This window comes from Microtus pennsylvanicus, chromosome 4 (assembly GCF_037038515.1).
Source record: "Microtus pennsylvanicus isolate mMicPen1 chromosome 4, mMicPen1.hap1, whole genome shotgun sequence".
In the NCBI taxonomy this organism is placed as follows: Eukaryota; Metazoa; Chordata; class Mammalia; order Rodentia; family Cricetidae; genus Microtus; species Microtus pennsylvanicus.
The window spans coordinates 97,945,736-97,960,336 of NC_134582.1; the positions used below are offsets into that span (position 1 = coordinate 97,945,736).

Here is a 14,601-nt window from a genome sequence, read left to right on the forward strand (position 1 = left end):
ATGCCTCACGTCCCCAGCTCCCGCGTCAACCCGCCCTCGGCCCGCAGCTGGCAACGCCTCGCACGTCGTGTCGGGAAGTGTAGTTCAAAGCTGGTAGACTAGCGCGCAACCATTTGCCCCAATCGCCGCAGGCAATTTCTCGCATTGCACTTTGGGAAATGTAGTTCGCTGTCTCTAACGGGTCTCTCGTCTGGTTAAGTCCCTGGGAACCGAGGCGTTTCTGATGTGTTGCTTGGGTAGGCTTGGTGCGCGTGCGCACGCCCGCTCAATGCCAGAAAGGGCAGTCTTCCGCCCTTCTAATGGTGCGAAAGCGGAAAGGAACTTGGGAACTTGGCATTCTAGGATTTTGGCCTTCTGGGTTCGGAGAGAGATGGTGTGGACAGGGAGAAATATTTGTAATAAAACAGAACGAAGCGGAAATACACAAGACGTGCCTAGAAAACTGGAGAAAGGACCCCCACTGGAAAATCACAAGCAGCTACACAATTCAACTCAGAAGGCAGCTCAAGGAAATGCAAATGAAAGCGTTTCTCTCCCTTTCCCCCTTTATTTTTACCTAAGCCGTGTCACCCAAAGTACTTGCTTAAGAGTTATCTCATAGCTGAAGTAATAGCTGTAAACTGGACAGCAAGCATTTTATTCTCATAAAATTATAGGAATCCCTTAAAGGTGAGTTGCAGCAGACAGAAACAGGAAAGGAGTATCATAGACATTTTAAAAGTACTCGCTGAGTGTGGTGGGGATACCTTTAATACCAGTACAAAGGAGGCACAGATGGGTGAGTCTCCGCGTTTGAGGCTAGCCTGGTCTGCATATGGAGTTCCAAGCCAGCGAGGGCTATATAATGAGGCCCTATCTCAAAATATTTTTACTTTTGTTTAAAAGAAATTGTAAATGTGATAGTCTATATCTTTGTATTACTACTTATGATTTTATTATGCTTTTCTATAAGTCACCCCTTTAAAAAGTGCAAAAGGAGCTGGAGAAGTGTTTTAGTAGTGAAGAGCCCCTGCTGCTCTTGCGGAGTACCCTTTTTAAGTTTGCAGTACTCACGTGGTGGCTCACAGAGGATCTGATTCCTTGTGGTCTCTAGGGGCACAGCAACTGGGTGGTGCACAACCATATGTGCAGGTGAAACACTCATACATATAAAAGTATTAAACCTTTAAAAGATATAAATACAGGTTGTGAGGAGTGAGTTTTGATTAGTCGCTGAAGCTGGAGTTCTCAACCTCTCAAATACCCGGGGCACTGAAGTATCAAACTTTGATTATTTTATTGTTGATAATCAGACATTAAATGTATTAAAGGAAATTTGACACTTTTATGAACTTTGACAAAAATTTTTATTTGATCTACTACCCAACAATATACCATTGAGAGGTCTATAGAATCTGTTTACTGTTTTTCCACTGAAGGTTTAATTATCTTAGTCCATGAAATAGACTGGCAATAGCTAATGTGAAATGAAATGACAATTTCTATTACATATCAAAAATGTAATAATATTAAACTCAAAGAGGAACAAAATGGCTGGCTCCTATTGGAAGAAGTATGCTGTGGAATAATCCTCTTGTACCCCATAAAGATTTATCATTCAAACTGATTTAATAAAATGCTGATTGGCCAGTAGCCAAGCAGGAAATATAGGTGGGGCAACCAACCTAAGGATGATTGGAAGAAGGGCAGAGTCAGGAGACACTCGCCAGACATAGAGAGAACAAAATGGGAAAGCTGTACTGAGAAAAGGTACTGCCATGTGACAGAGCACAAATAAGGAATATTGGTTAACTTTAAATGTAAAAGCTAGTTAATAATAAGCCTGAGCTATTGATCGAGTGTTTATAAGTAATGGTAAGCCTCTATATGGTAATTTGGGAAGTGGCTGCTAGCTGTTTGGGTCTGAACTCAAAACATTCAGCAAGAATTTCCACATAAAGCCTGAAAAAGCTTTAAAAAGAATTATAAACACACAAAACTGGAGTCAAACTCGGCTTCTTGGTAACCATTTTTTCTTGGAGAGGCTCTGTTTGCTGGTGTCAAGCTACTTTAAAAGATGGTTTCCTGACTCAGCATTAGCAGCAAAAACCCTGTGGCTCCTATAAGAGATCCTACCACCAAACACTTGAATGGGATTTATAAACAGTGGGTGGCACACTACTCAGTGACAGGACTTAGAAAATTCCTAGAGTTGGGATGGTAAACATGTTCCCAACTGGTACTGCCACCATGAAGCTAGGCACTCAGGAAACTAAGGAGTGGATTGAAACCAGCTGCCAAAGCTGCCTTTTTTGGTCCTAGTCAAACCAGTTAGCAGTTTAAAGACTCATGTTGGGGAAGGGGCTGGAGAGGTAGCTCAGTGGTTAAGAGTACTGCCTGCTCTTCCAAAGGTCCTGAGTTCAATTCCCAGCAACCACATCGTGGCTTACAGCCATCTGTAATGAGATCTGGTGCTCTCTTCTGGCCTGCAGGCATGCATACAGGCAGAACACTGTATACTTAATAAATAAATAAATAAATAAATCTTTTAAAAAAGACTCATTTGGTCAGAAAAAGATAGAGATATGCAGTAAAGATAGATCCAGAACAAACAAAGAAAGAAAGAAACCTATAAATAGATTACAGTGTGTTTAAAAATATATATGTAGGCTTGGGAGAGAAAAGAAGGGTAAAATAAAGTCTTTAAGAAAGAAATAAGAGTAATAAAAATATGATAAGCCACATAAAGATGGAAAATACACAGAGAATCTGGATTATATATATTATTGTGTTGTCTTTAGATTTTTAATTGTTAATGAGTGAATAACTGCTGAGAGACATTTGATTATGAAAGCTGTTAGATTAAACCTTCCTACATATTTTAAAAATATCTTGACTTCAAAATTTAAGTCAAAAGGTCTGTTACTTTGGGAAAGAGATTCTGCTCTTGTTTCCACTGGAAATGAGAGGCTGTGGATTCATTATGGGTTAAGAAAAATCAGGTTTGATCAAGGAAGACCCCCTGGAAAATCTCTGATAAGAGCTGATATCTCCAACGATTCAGTGTCTCAGAGGAGCAGTTTTTTTCTAAGTTCTACATCCAGAACAGCTTCAAGATGACTGGCTGAGGTGATTCAACCATACAGAATACTCCAGTCAGGACTTGACCGTAATCCTAAATTTTCTCAGAGTCCCCCAAAGATTACCAGTGCCCCCAATCAGCAGGAAGTAACCTATAAAACTACACCCACGCCTCCCCCCCCAAATATATTATGGATATTAGTCATTGTTTAGTAGGCTTGGCTACAAACTGTTATTGGTCATAGTAAAAAAAAAAGCTAAACAAAAGAGTTAAATTCAAAGATATCTTTCTAAAATAAAAGGAATAGGATATAGAAATGATAGGATAAAAAGATAGATTATTAAATCTACTTTAATTCAAATATTTTACATTGGTATGGATTTTAGTTTATAAATACAAATTTAAGGTTAATTTTGTTATACTGTATGAATATTTCTACTCTTATTTAGCGTATGATGCTTATGCAACTCATTTAAAATGTAATATATAATTAAGAAATACAAATTAACAGACATCTATAATAGCAAACTTAGGTATATTTTCAATATACATACAGAGATCTATTTCATACAAAGATCTATTTCAGATAGGTAAGCAATCTTCAAACACTTCAGAGACCTACACAATATGGCATTTAAAATGTTTTAATAACTTAAACTTTTCTTGACAGTGAGACATGTGTACTTCTGGCAGCACTAATTACTTCAAAGAGGATGATGGGCCTTGAAGAAACTCCATATGGAGTTTGTTTCCTTTATGGCAAAAGCTAGTCATGCGGGCAAAGAAACTACCCTTGCCTCAATTGCTGACAGTTACTTCCCAAACTAGACCAGCAGGACATAAGAAAGGCAACTGTTGAACTTTGCCAATACAAAGTAACACAGTCCTTCAAGATACCCTGCTTCAGAGGAAAGTCTGTCAGACATAGTAGGCCTGTAGGCCAGAGTTTGATGCCACAATATTACAGAGGAACTTTTGGTGACTGTCCAGGTAACTTGTGGTTCTTGTGAGTAACAGTTCACCCTTCTGAATTTTTTGATGGAGTTGAAGACTAGATAGTTACAGTTTTCCTTATTTATGATAAAAGGTAAATTAGATACGAAACTTTGGACTCACAAAGGTAAGATAGATGATAAAATATTTTCTTTTATTTTGCCAAATACAAACAGACTGGATATTGTAACTGTAATTGTTTCTTGGTAACTGTTTTTGTTGTATATAATCTTAATGTGAAAGTTAAAACCTTCCTTTCTAGTTAGACAAATGGGGAAATGTTGTGGAAAAATCCTCTTGTATACTATAAAGATTTGACTCTCGGGTTGGTTTAATAAAATGATCATTGCCCAGTAGTCAGGCAGGAAGTATAGGCAGGATGACCAAACTAAGGATGACGGGAAGGAGAAGGATGGAGTCAGAGGAGAAACTGACCAAGAGAGAGCAGCAAGTAACCTATAAAACTACACCCACGTTCTCCCAAAAAACTGTACTGAGAAAAGGTACCTCCATGTGGCAGAACATAAGTAAATAAGGGATATGGGTTAGCTTTTAATGTAAAAACTAGTTAATGATAAGCCTGAGCTATTGCTCAAGCATCTCTAAGTAATATTAAGCCTTTGTGTGGTGATTTGGGAAGCAGCTCCCCGGTATTTGGGACCGAGCAGGTCTGAGACAGGAAACTTCCGCCAACAGAAATATCATTTCTGTGAGGAAGGAAGGTGGCTCAGTCTCTGAGAGGCCCCATTTTCTAATTTCATTGTTGTTCTTTTGTGGCGGAGATTGAAGCCAAGGCCTTGTGCATACTAGCCATGTGTTCTACCCTATCTTCATGCTATTCCTTTTGCACATGCCATTTGCTCACATATAGAAATAAGGAAATTCTCCACATCATTTCTCTATCTATCTATCTATCTATCTATCTATCTATCTATCTATCTATCTAATTTACTCCTGAAGACAAGAATAAAATTGAGCCATATGAATGTAGCATGAGGTAACAGTGTACTAGATTTAATTTCAAGTTATCTGGAACTGAATGAGTCATAGTTTGGCCCTGGGCAAAGCTACTTGACTTCTGGTCTGTTTCCAAATATTAAGGAAGGATAAGAACCTCACCCTCAATTGTGAGACCTGAATGAAAGTAAAATAGTATAATGGCCCTATATTTCTTCTCAAACCTTAGCTCTTTGAAGTTCAAGGTTTTCTCCACTAGATGGTGATGGTACGAAAAATAACCATACCAGCAAGCACTTTTTAAAAAATCACTATTTAGTATTGCTTAGTCAAACTTAGTTTGTTTTTGAATCAGCTCAAATACATGTAAACTCTGTTGTAAAATTACAAGAAATGAAATCTTTTTCGAACTGAAAACCTAGAATTAGATGTTCTTCTCTAGGATATCCCTGGTGGCTTTCTTCTGTCCTTGAGTGCTTACTTTGAGCTGTGTAAACCGCCTTCCCTCTCCTGCCTCAGAGTTGAGTGAGAGCTATGCAGTCCTCAGAGGCTGGAATAAGACCTTCTAACCCAGAAGTTCGATGAACACAACCATAGAGTTACCCAGACTCAGTGTTTGAACACGGGTGTACTGAGAGCCTCTTCGGGATGCTGGACCTCTGAGCATTGTCTCTCATCCTCATGTCCATATTCGAATCTAGTTCATTCCATGCAGCAAGATTCTCAGCCATCTTATGCCACCTTCATCAAAGCTAGCCCTGTGACCATTTGCTGCTATTACTCCATGGTTCTCCTACCCTCCTCAAAGCTTATGTTTCTCTTTTCTACAATCTCTTGATTCTGTGCCACATTGCTAATTAGTTTATTCTATTACATGATGAATTTTTTGGTACTACAAAAAGGACTTTTAAATTCTCTTTCCTTCCCTTTATTGATAAAAAAGTATATGTATTTTTAAAAATTAATTTCTTCCATACTTGTGACGTCCTGGTAGTTGTAAGGGCTCTTGGTTGACATGGGTACTACCAGCTCACTGTCTCATGCACAAATAAGCCAGGGTTCTGGCATCAGATTTTCTTAAACAGAAAGGGCTTCTGTTGACAATGACACAGGAAACGTGTTCAGATTTATCGTGTCATCTGTGGGCATTGATCTGGTTTATAGGAAAAGGGGAGGAACTACTTACCAGCAGGACGGTAAGAAGTGGACTGTCCTGTGCCTTATACTCAGGAAAAGACAGTCATGTCTTGGCCCAGGTCACATGTTTTACATGCTCCTTTCAGTGAGAAATATCTTGTTTTGTATGAATGGTGAGTTTGTAACAGCAGAGGGCATCAGCTGAGTGAGCAGGCTTCTTCTGTACATGTTCAACTAGAGGTGGCTAGCTCATGTTTTGCTGGTTTCTGGCAGGTTCTAGAAGTCCCTACAAAACAACTTCAAAGGGCTTTGTGTTTGCGTACTTTATACCCAGTCTCTAGCACAGAAAAAAAAATGTATCTGATCGTTTTCCAGCTGGCACAGATCTTCCCAAACTGGGGTTTTCCTGATTGATAAGGTGCCTGTGTTATGCAAATAGGGCAATGCCCAGGGTTACCTGGGTTTGGAACTTGAACAGTGATTTAATCAATTTTGTCTGTAGGATGAACCTTCAATTAAAAAAAAAAGCAGTAGATTCCTGGTGGTGAATACACTGAAGTGAGAGAGGGCAGCATGCCTTTATAAGCAGAAACAAGGGCATGGAGCACTCTGCCTGAACCCCCGGCCACACTGCTGTAGTTTGGAACTGAGGAGTCTCCCAAAGGCTCATGCGCTAAAGCCATATTTGCCAACCTGTGGCGCTATTGGGAGATGGCAGAACCTTTCTGAAAGGAGTAATAGGTCATTGGAAAGGTGTCTGGAGTCCTAGCCCCTTCCTCTTTCCTTCCTTGCTTTCTGGCTGTCACGAGGCAGCTTTCTTCCCTTCGTTTTTCTACCCTGATGTTCTATTGCCTCACCACAGGCCCAAAGACAATGGAATCAACTTATTCTGATCGAACTTCCAAAATTGTGATTCCAGATAGCCTTTCCGTCTTTAAAGTTGTTTCAAGCCTTTAGTTAGAGCAATAGAAAGCTGACTACACACCCTGAGTAGCTGTGGAGATGGAATGAAGAAAGAACAGACACACATCCAGTATGGCCGGGATAAGGTGGGAGTTTCTTTTAACTCTATATCCTGCCACCTGACATCTCAGTATGTTTATTATGTACATCCCAAAATCGGGTGGTAAGGCAGGAGGTATTAGTTAGCCTGGGTAGGAGGTCTCTGAAGGCCAGCAGTCTCAGGCCATAAACACCGGGGAAGAGGAAGATGAGGTTGCTAGTCCTTGCACATGCTGACCAATTATTATTAAACACTGGTACTTAGACTTCTGAGGAAAGCTTTGCCATCCATGTTGAGCCTGGCCCACACGGGGAATCACCTTTGTCAGCATCCCATGGGTCCAAGACTTTGGAGGGCTTCATAGGATTGTGCCAACTGTCAACAATACACAAGATTTCATTCAATCAGGGATTGCCCCCCTCCCTTTCCATTTGAGTCTCCTTTATAATGAAACTTTAATCACTTAAGTATAGTTTTTCTTTTCATTTTGAGTTCTGCTAAGCTTTTCTACTTAACTTGTTGGCATATAAAAGAGCTCTACAATAGCCCAGAGTGGAGTATAACAAAAATTTATTTATTTGGGGATAAACTCACAGAAAGAGTAGCAATCCACAGTCCTCTGTGTGCACTGGGAACTGGAACTGAATCCAGCAGCCAAGAGACCCATGCACACTTTTTTCTGCATTTAGAGTACATGAGACCATGCCCAAAGTGGGCTGATATCTTAAAAACTATTAGCTGAAGGAGTTCCCACATCACAAACCCCTTTTGTCTAAATAGGAGAGTTCTAAATCTAACACAAAACTATATACAATAAGAACAAGTATCAAGTATTGTCCAGGAAAAAGTAGAGGCAAAACCGTGCATAAAAATTAGAATTACAACCAGTATGAACATCAAACTAGAATCATATGCTAAATGTTTCAATAGTTATCCTATTTAAAAATAACTTGACTAAGTCATGAGAGGAAAGTAACTATGACTATCTTCAACCTTATCAAAGACCTGAGAAGGGTATAATATTGTCTGAGTAAACAGGAAGTTCATTGTAAGAAACTTCCAAACCTCTAGAATTGACAGAGACATCTTGCTGCCTGGACAGTCACCCAAAGTTCTTCTGTAATGTTGGGGCATCCATCTTCAGCCTACAGGCTCTTAGTATCTCGCAGACTTGTAGATGAAACAAAATTTGTTTCACCTATATTGGCAGTTTGTCAGTTACTTTCTTCTGTGCCCTGAAGAATTCCTGGTAGTTTCTTCTGTGAAGTAGAAACCCTGAAGGAATATTATATCATTTGGAAAGTTCAGCAGTCACTTTTCTGTGAGTCCTGCATACCCAGTTCATACAGTATGCCATCAAGCAATCCAGGCAAGAGCAGTTTCTTGCCCAAATGGCTAGCCTTGTCACACTAAATACAAATTTCATAATAAGTTTCTTCAGTGCCCATCAACCTCTGTAAAGTAATTGGTGCTGCCAGAAGCAGACATGTCTCACTGTTGAGAAAAGTCCAAGTTCTTAAAACATTTTAAATGCCATATTCTGTAGGACTTTGAAAGATTTAAAGAATAGCTATTCATCTGAAATATGTCTCTGTACATCTAGAAAACTTAACTAACATGACTATAGTTTGACTATTATAGATAATTATCTATTAAGCCAGATGTAATTATATATTACATTTTTAAATGAGTTGCATAAACATAATACCTTAAACAAAAGTAGAAATATACAGATAATAAAATTGACCTTATGTGTATCAATAAACCAAACCCCATGCCTATGTAAAGTATTCATTTCTATATCATATCCCTCTTTAAATGAAAACAAACATTCATAAACAGTCATTTAGGGAATTTGGGCATTGCTTTCCTCAAAATGCTTCCTGTTGTTTGATGGGCAAAGTATTTTCAGAGTTCACGGAGATCTTTCAGAGAGTCTTATTTCATCAAACTCCATAAACCTGGAAGGAATCCACAGTTTCCAATCCTCTGTAGAAACAAAAGCAGAACCTCTTTTCCAAAGTAACATGTCCTTAGACTCCAAATTTAAAGTTAAGACACCTTTAAAATATATATATGTTGGTTTAGTTTAACAGCCCATACAATGAAATGCTTCTCTGTACTTAGCTCATTCACAGTCAAAATATTAAAAGAATGCACGATAATATATATAATCCAGACTCTCTGTGTATTTTTCATCTTTACGTGGCTTATTTTTTTAATTTTCAATATTTATTTTTACTATCTTTACTCCTTTAATCTATGACTTCCAGTCTTTTTATAACTGTCTATACTTTTGTTCCTTTCTCTCCCAAGCTTATGTACATTTTTTAAATCACACTGTGACCTGTTCAGAGGTTTATTTTTGTCTGAATCTGTCTTTATTGCATATCTGCAATCATTAGAGCACCATTTTATTTAAATATTAAGCGGGTGTGGCTAGGACCAACTCTACAGCCCTGCTTGTTAGCTCTGCCCAATCCAACATGGTGGAGATATGTTCACTGCCTCTGCCAACCATGCTAACCACCCCAGCTCTAGATGCAGCGGGTCTTTGCTGCCATTAAACAACTAGTAGCACATTGCTCACAAACCCCATTTAAACGCAGAACCTCACAAAAGAGCCAGCACGGACCAGGAAGCCACCATTTCTTAACAAAGCCATGCAGTTTTTGCTGCTAATGCTGAGTCAGGAAGCCTTTTCTTAAAGGAATCATGCCTCTGCTTGCCACCAGCACAAAGAGTCTATCTGAAAAAATGCTGCTGTCAAGAAGCTCCAATTGACTCCCATTTTTGTGAGTGTAAAAGCCCATTTTTAAAGCTTTCTTAGGCTTTATGTACATTGCCAAATGCTGGGCATCATTTTGTAAAGTGGAGGCTGCTCATTCATTCCCAACCACCCAAATTTGAATAATTACACACAAACTATATTAATTACAACACTGTCTGGCAAATGGCTTAAGCATATTCCTAGCTAGCTCTTATGTCTTAAATTAACCCATTTCTATTCATCTGTGTATCACCACAAGGCTATGGCTTACTGAATAAGGTTCTGGTATTTGTCTCCTTCAGCAGCTACATGGCCTCTCTTTGACTCCACCTACTGTTTCTATATATCTTTTTTCAGATTTCCTGCCTAGCTGTACTCTGTTAAGCCATTGGCCAAAACAGGTTCATTCATCAACCAAGAAAAGCAACATATATACAGAAGGACATCCACATCTTAACTACACTACATTTGTACCTTACAGTTAGAAGTGAAGGTAGTATTTAGGATTTCAGTTTAGTGGGAGGCATTATGTAGAGAACATTGCTCTTAACCAGTGAAGCGTATACCAACTGAGCAATTTAGGCTCAGTACTGAATTGCAGAATACACAACTGGTATCAGGATAATACTTTTTGATTTTTCCATTCCAATACTAAATATTCTCATGTTATTAGAGAAAGCATGTCTCTTTATCTTATGAACATTTGACAACATTCTGTATTAAACCTGACTTACAAGCAGCAAAACTTTATTCAAGACACATTTTTAACTTTATGACTTTTCTGCTTCAACAAGCACTGTTGTGATGTTTAATGATCAGGAACACTCAAGGTGGCTTTTATGTTCACATCCAGCTCCCCACCCTTGCATGCCATGCCTCCTTTCACAGAGTACTTTCCTAGCCTTCCACTAGGCTTGGACCCCTGTTACCTCTCTGATAGAGGTGCTATTGTTAGCATCTCCCTGGCCCCAGGCCGTTTTGCTGCTCTTTGCCATATGCTTATTTGACCCTGGCTGTCCCTCATAGCAGTTACCTGGCAGTATCCCAACTGCAAGTTTCTATGTCTGTTTCCACTTCTCCTGCCAACCTCCACCAGAGGGTAAAGTTCTTCCCCTTGCCAGCTCAGGGCCTCACATGCTGTGGGCTGTGCTGGAACAGAATTAGTGGGTGAAAGGAACTGGGCAGGCCTAATGTGTAAGCTTAACTCATTTTGCTCAAGGCCAATGTTTGGAACATTCTGTTTCTTCTGGGAAAACCACCTGACTGGGGCTTTTAAACATGTAAAAGTCGGATGAAGACTTATTGCTGGTTTAGATATTTAGAGAACCCTTACAAAGAAAAGAGAAAGCATTTTTAGATGGGAGAGTGAAATAGTCATCTAGGAAGAAAAAAAGAAGCAAATCTAGAAAGGAAAAACTGTTTTTTCTCGAGCACTGGAATTGACAAAAGAGATGTGATGGATATGTCACACATTCTTTTTCCTCCTCCTGTACTGAACTGGATTGGAAGTCCAATAGCAAGAGAGCTGAAAGTCAGAGATGAGAAAAACTTTCATAGAAACAGGTTTTCTCCAAGATCGGGAAGACCCAAAGCTCCCATGTTCTCAGCTTTCCTCTGGCCTTCAAGGAAGGCTCAAAGAACACCTGCTCAAAGCACCTTTGTAGGTGGGCATCCTCGGCAAAGCCACTAGTAAGGCCTTCAGCAGTGGCCTCACTGATTCACAGCTGTGAACACAGTTGAGTCTTTGGGGAACTTCTGGAAATATGTAAGGGATCCATGGGGCTTTGCTCAGTGCCATCTGGGTAGAATGGTAAGAAAAAGGGGGAAATTTAAGACATATTCCTTTAAAAAATATTTAGAAGTTTTTGAAGATTGGTAATTGGTGCCACCAATATTTAATTATCCAAAAGAGAGAGAAAGGGAGAGAGAAAAGAAAAGAAATGAACGTTGGCTTTTACCTTATTCCATATGAAAAGCGATGAATTCAAAATAGATCACTGATGTCAATAGTGAATTAATTCTGTAACACCTACACAGCTCTTCATGACTTTGTGTAGATGGTTTTTAAGGGAGGACACAAGTAGTGTTGATCATGAAAAAAAAGTGAAATTTGACTTTATCAAAATTTAAATGCATTTGCTGAAAAGACATTTTTGGATGCTAGGCATAGTGACTTGTTCCTGTCACCCATGCAATTGAGAGGCAGAGACCAAACAATCTCTATAAATAACTGTAAGGTCAGCTTGAGGTACAATTTTTTTTTAATTAAAAAAGAGAACTTTAGACCAAGGGCTAAAGCTGGGAGATTGAAAAATGTAGACCACCAAGGCACTCCAGTTCTGATCCGCTCCTGTACCAGGGGTTGAATCAGGCCTGTGTCTGTTTCCCTCTTGAGTAGACTGGAGGCCCCATCTACACAGCCTTGCTGCAGCAGCTCCCCTCTCCAGGTAGCCAGATGGGAATTCCAGACCAGTGTTGTTTCCCGGGACATTGACACAGCTGCCAAGTTTATTGGTGCCGGGGCTGCCATAGTTGGTATGGCTGGCTCCAGGGCTGGCATTGGAACAGTGTTTGGTAGCTTGATTATTGGCAATGACAGAAACTTGTCTCTCAAGCAACTGCTCTTCTCCTATCCCATTCTGGGTTTTGCCCTGTCTGAGGCCATGGGGCTCTTCTGTTTGATGGTTGCCTTCCTAGTCCTCTTCACCATGTGAGGCTCCATGGGTCACCCAGCCATCCCTGCTGCTTCGACTCCATGCCGGTCCTGGTGCTGGAGGGTGCTAAGCTTCACCATTAAACAACAACGTTTGAGAGAGAGAGAGAGAGAGAGAGAGAGAGAGAGAGAGAGAGAGAGAGAGAGAGGAGAGAACTTTAGGAAAATGAAACTACACTCTTTTGGGGAAGAAATAGATGAAATAGATTTGGGTTCTGAATAAGGAAAGAGACCTCACTACAATAGTAAAACAAAATAACTCCATTGTAAATGAGTAAAAGTTCCACAATAGGGTATTTGAATAACCAAACAGAGATACAAAATTAAACTCAAATTAAAACCACAACAGATGTCACGCCATCCCAAACGGAATGGCAGAAACAAAAAACGCTGATGATATTACATTTCACCTAAGACGATTTAAATAATAAATGTCAAACTATTTCTACTCCATGTTTTACTAGAAGTGCCATGATGTAAGAAAAAGACTATGGAATAAGAGGATAGGGAACTGTAACAAAAGAGAGCCATCTTTTTTTGTGGGTTGTATACATCAAAAGAATTATGTATAGAAAAATCATTTTGAGTGATAGCAGTTTAATAAGTTATCTGCTTAAAGTAGTCAATGTTGTAAATAAGCACAAGTAGAAAGAAGCCTGAAAACAAAGCATGTAGCATCACAAATATGAATTACCTAAGAATAAATCTGTTGGAAGATATGTAGAGGGGTTTTATTTTTCCTTCAGAGGAGGTAAGTTGTAGAATATCCTTGAAGGAAAGTATAAAGGAGTATGACAAATTAATTAAAATTCCATATTTGCAGTTCCTAACACCCTTTAGTATAAGATGTAAATTACTGCCAAACTCATTTATAGATTCAATTCCATCCCAGTCTATATGCCACAGGTGTGTGTAAACTAACAAGCAGATGCTAAAATACTTTAAATGTGCTTACAGTAGCTAGGACATCCTCAGTGGGTGGGGGAGCCTGTCAAAAGACAGCCCCCAAACATTCGGCTATTACCACAGGATGGAGATGGTCTTACAACTTAGTGAAAAAAATAGGCTTTTCCATAGAGATGATGAATGAACATATGAAAATAGTGAGCCTACTCTAATTCATAAAAAAGTCCTATTTGGGAAGTTTAAATTATGAAGTACCTAGAAAATAAAATACAATAATATCAAGCACAATACAAATTTAGTTATAAATATTATAAACAAAATGTAATATATCAAACATAATATTTAAGACATATTTGGAAATTTCTAAATAGTGATACAAGATTAAAATCCTTACATGGTCATTTAATTGATGTAAAACATTGCATATATATGTATATATAATATAGGTACAACCTTAGTAATTAGAGACACAATTTAAATGTCTAATTATTACATGGTCACTAAATTAGCAAAAAGTATTAAAAGCATCACTGGGGCACCAGTGTCAATATATTGGTACTTACATTTATATGCACTGTAGTGTTCGTAGAAGCCTTAAACTAAAAACATCTACAAATCAATCAATAGTATAAAACATAAAGCATAAATTATATAGTTTTACAATGGAATGTTACATAAGTAAAACTAGCAACATAACAATATAACAAACCAGAGAAAGATGATTTGATTGAAAAAAGATACAAAGGAATTCAAACAAATCCTAACCTGTCATAAAGTTACATGTTTACAATATACATGGAAGTAACTGTAATAAAAACACAACAATCATCTAAAAACATGGAAGTTAGTTGGAGAGGAAGTAAAACAATGGGGTTTAGGGCTGTGTGGCCTGGTGGTGGCTTGAGCAACGGTCATTCTCCTTCTTAAGCTATGCATACAGTTCTTTTGTATTGTGTAACAGTCCAGTGAAAGGAAAAAAATATTTTATGGGTGCACTGTGGAATAATGAATTAAAATACTCAGAAATATTTTGCCTTCTAAAATCTAGATTAAATTTTTAG

The 14,601-nt window shown here is 38.7% G+C and overlaps 1 pseudogene; it reads left to right on the top strand.

Moving 5' to 3' along the window:
- LOC142849047 (ATP synthase F(0) complex subunit C1, mitochondrial pseudogene) lies at positions 1-12,635 on the top strand (annotated as a pseudogene).
- Positions 12,636-14,601: the final 1,966 nt, after the last annotated feature.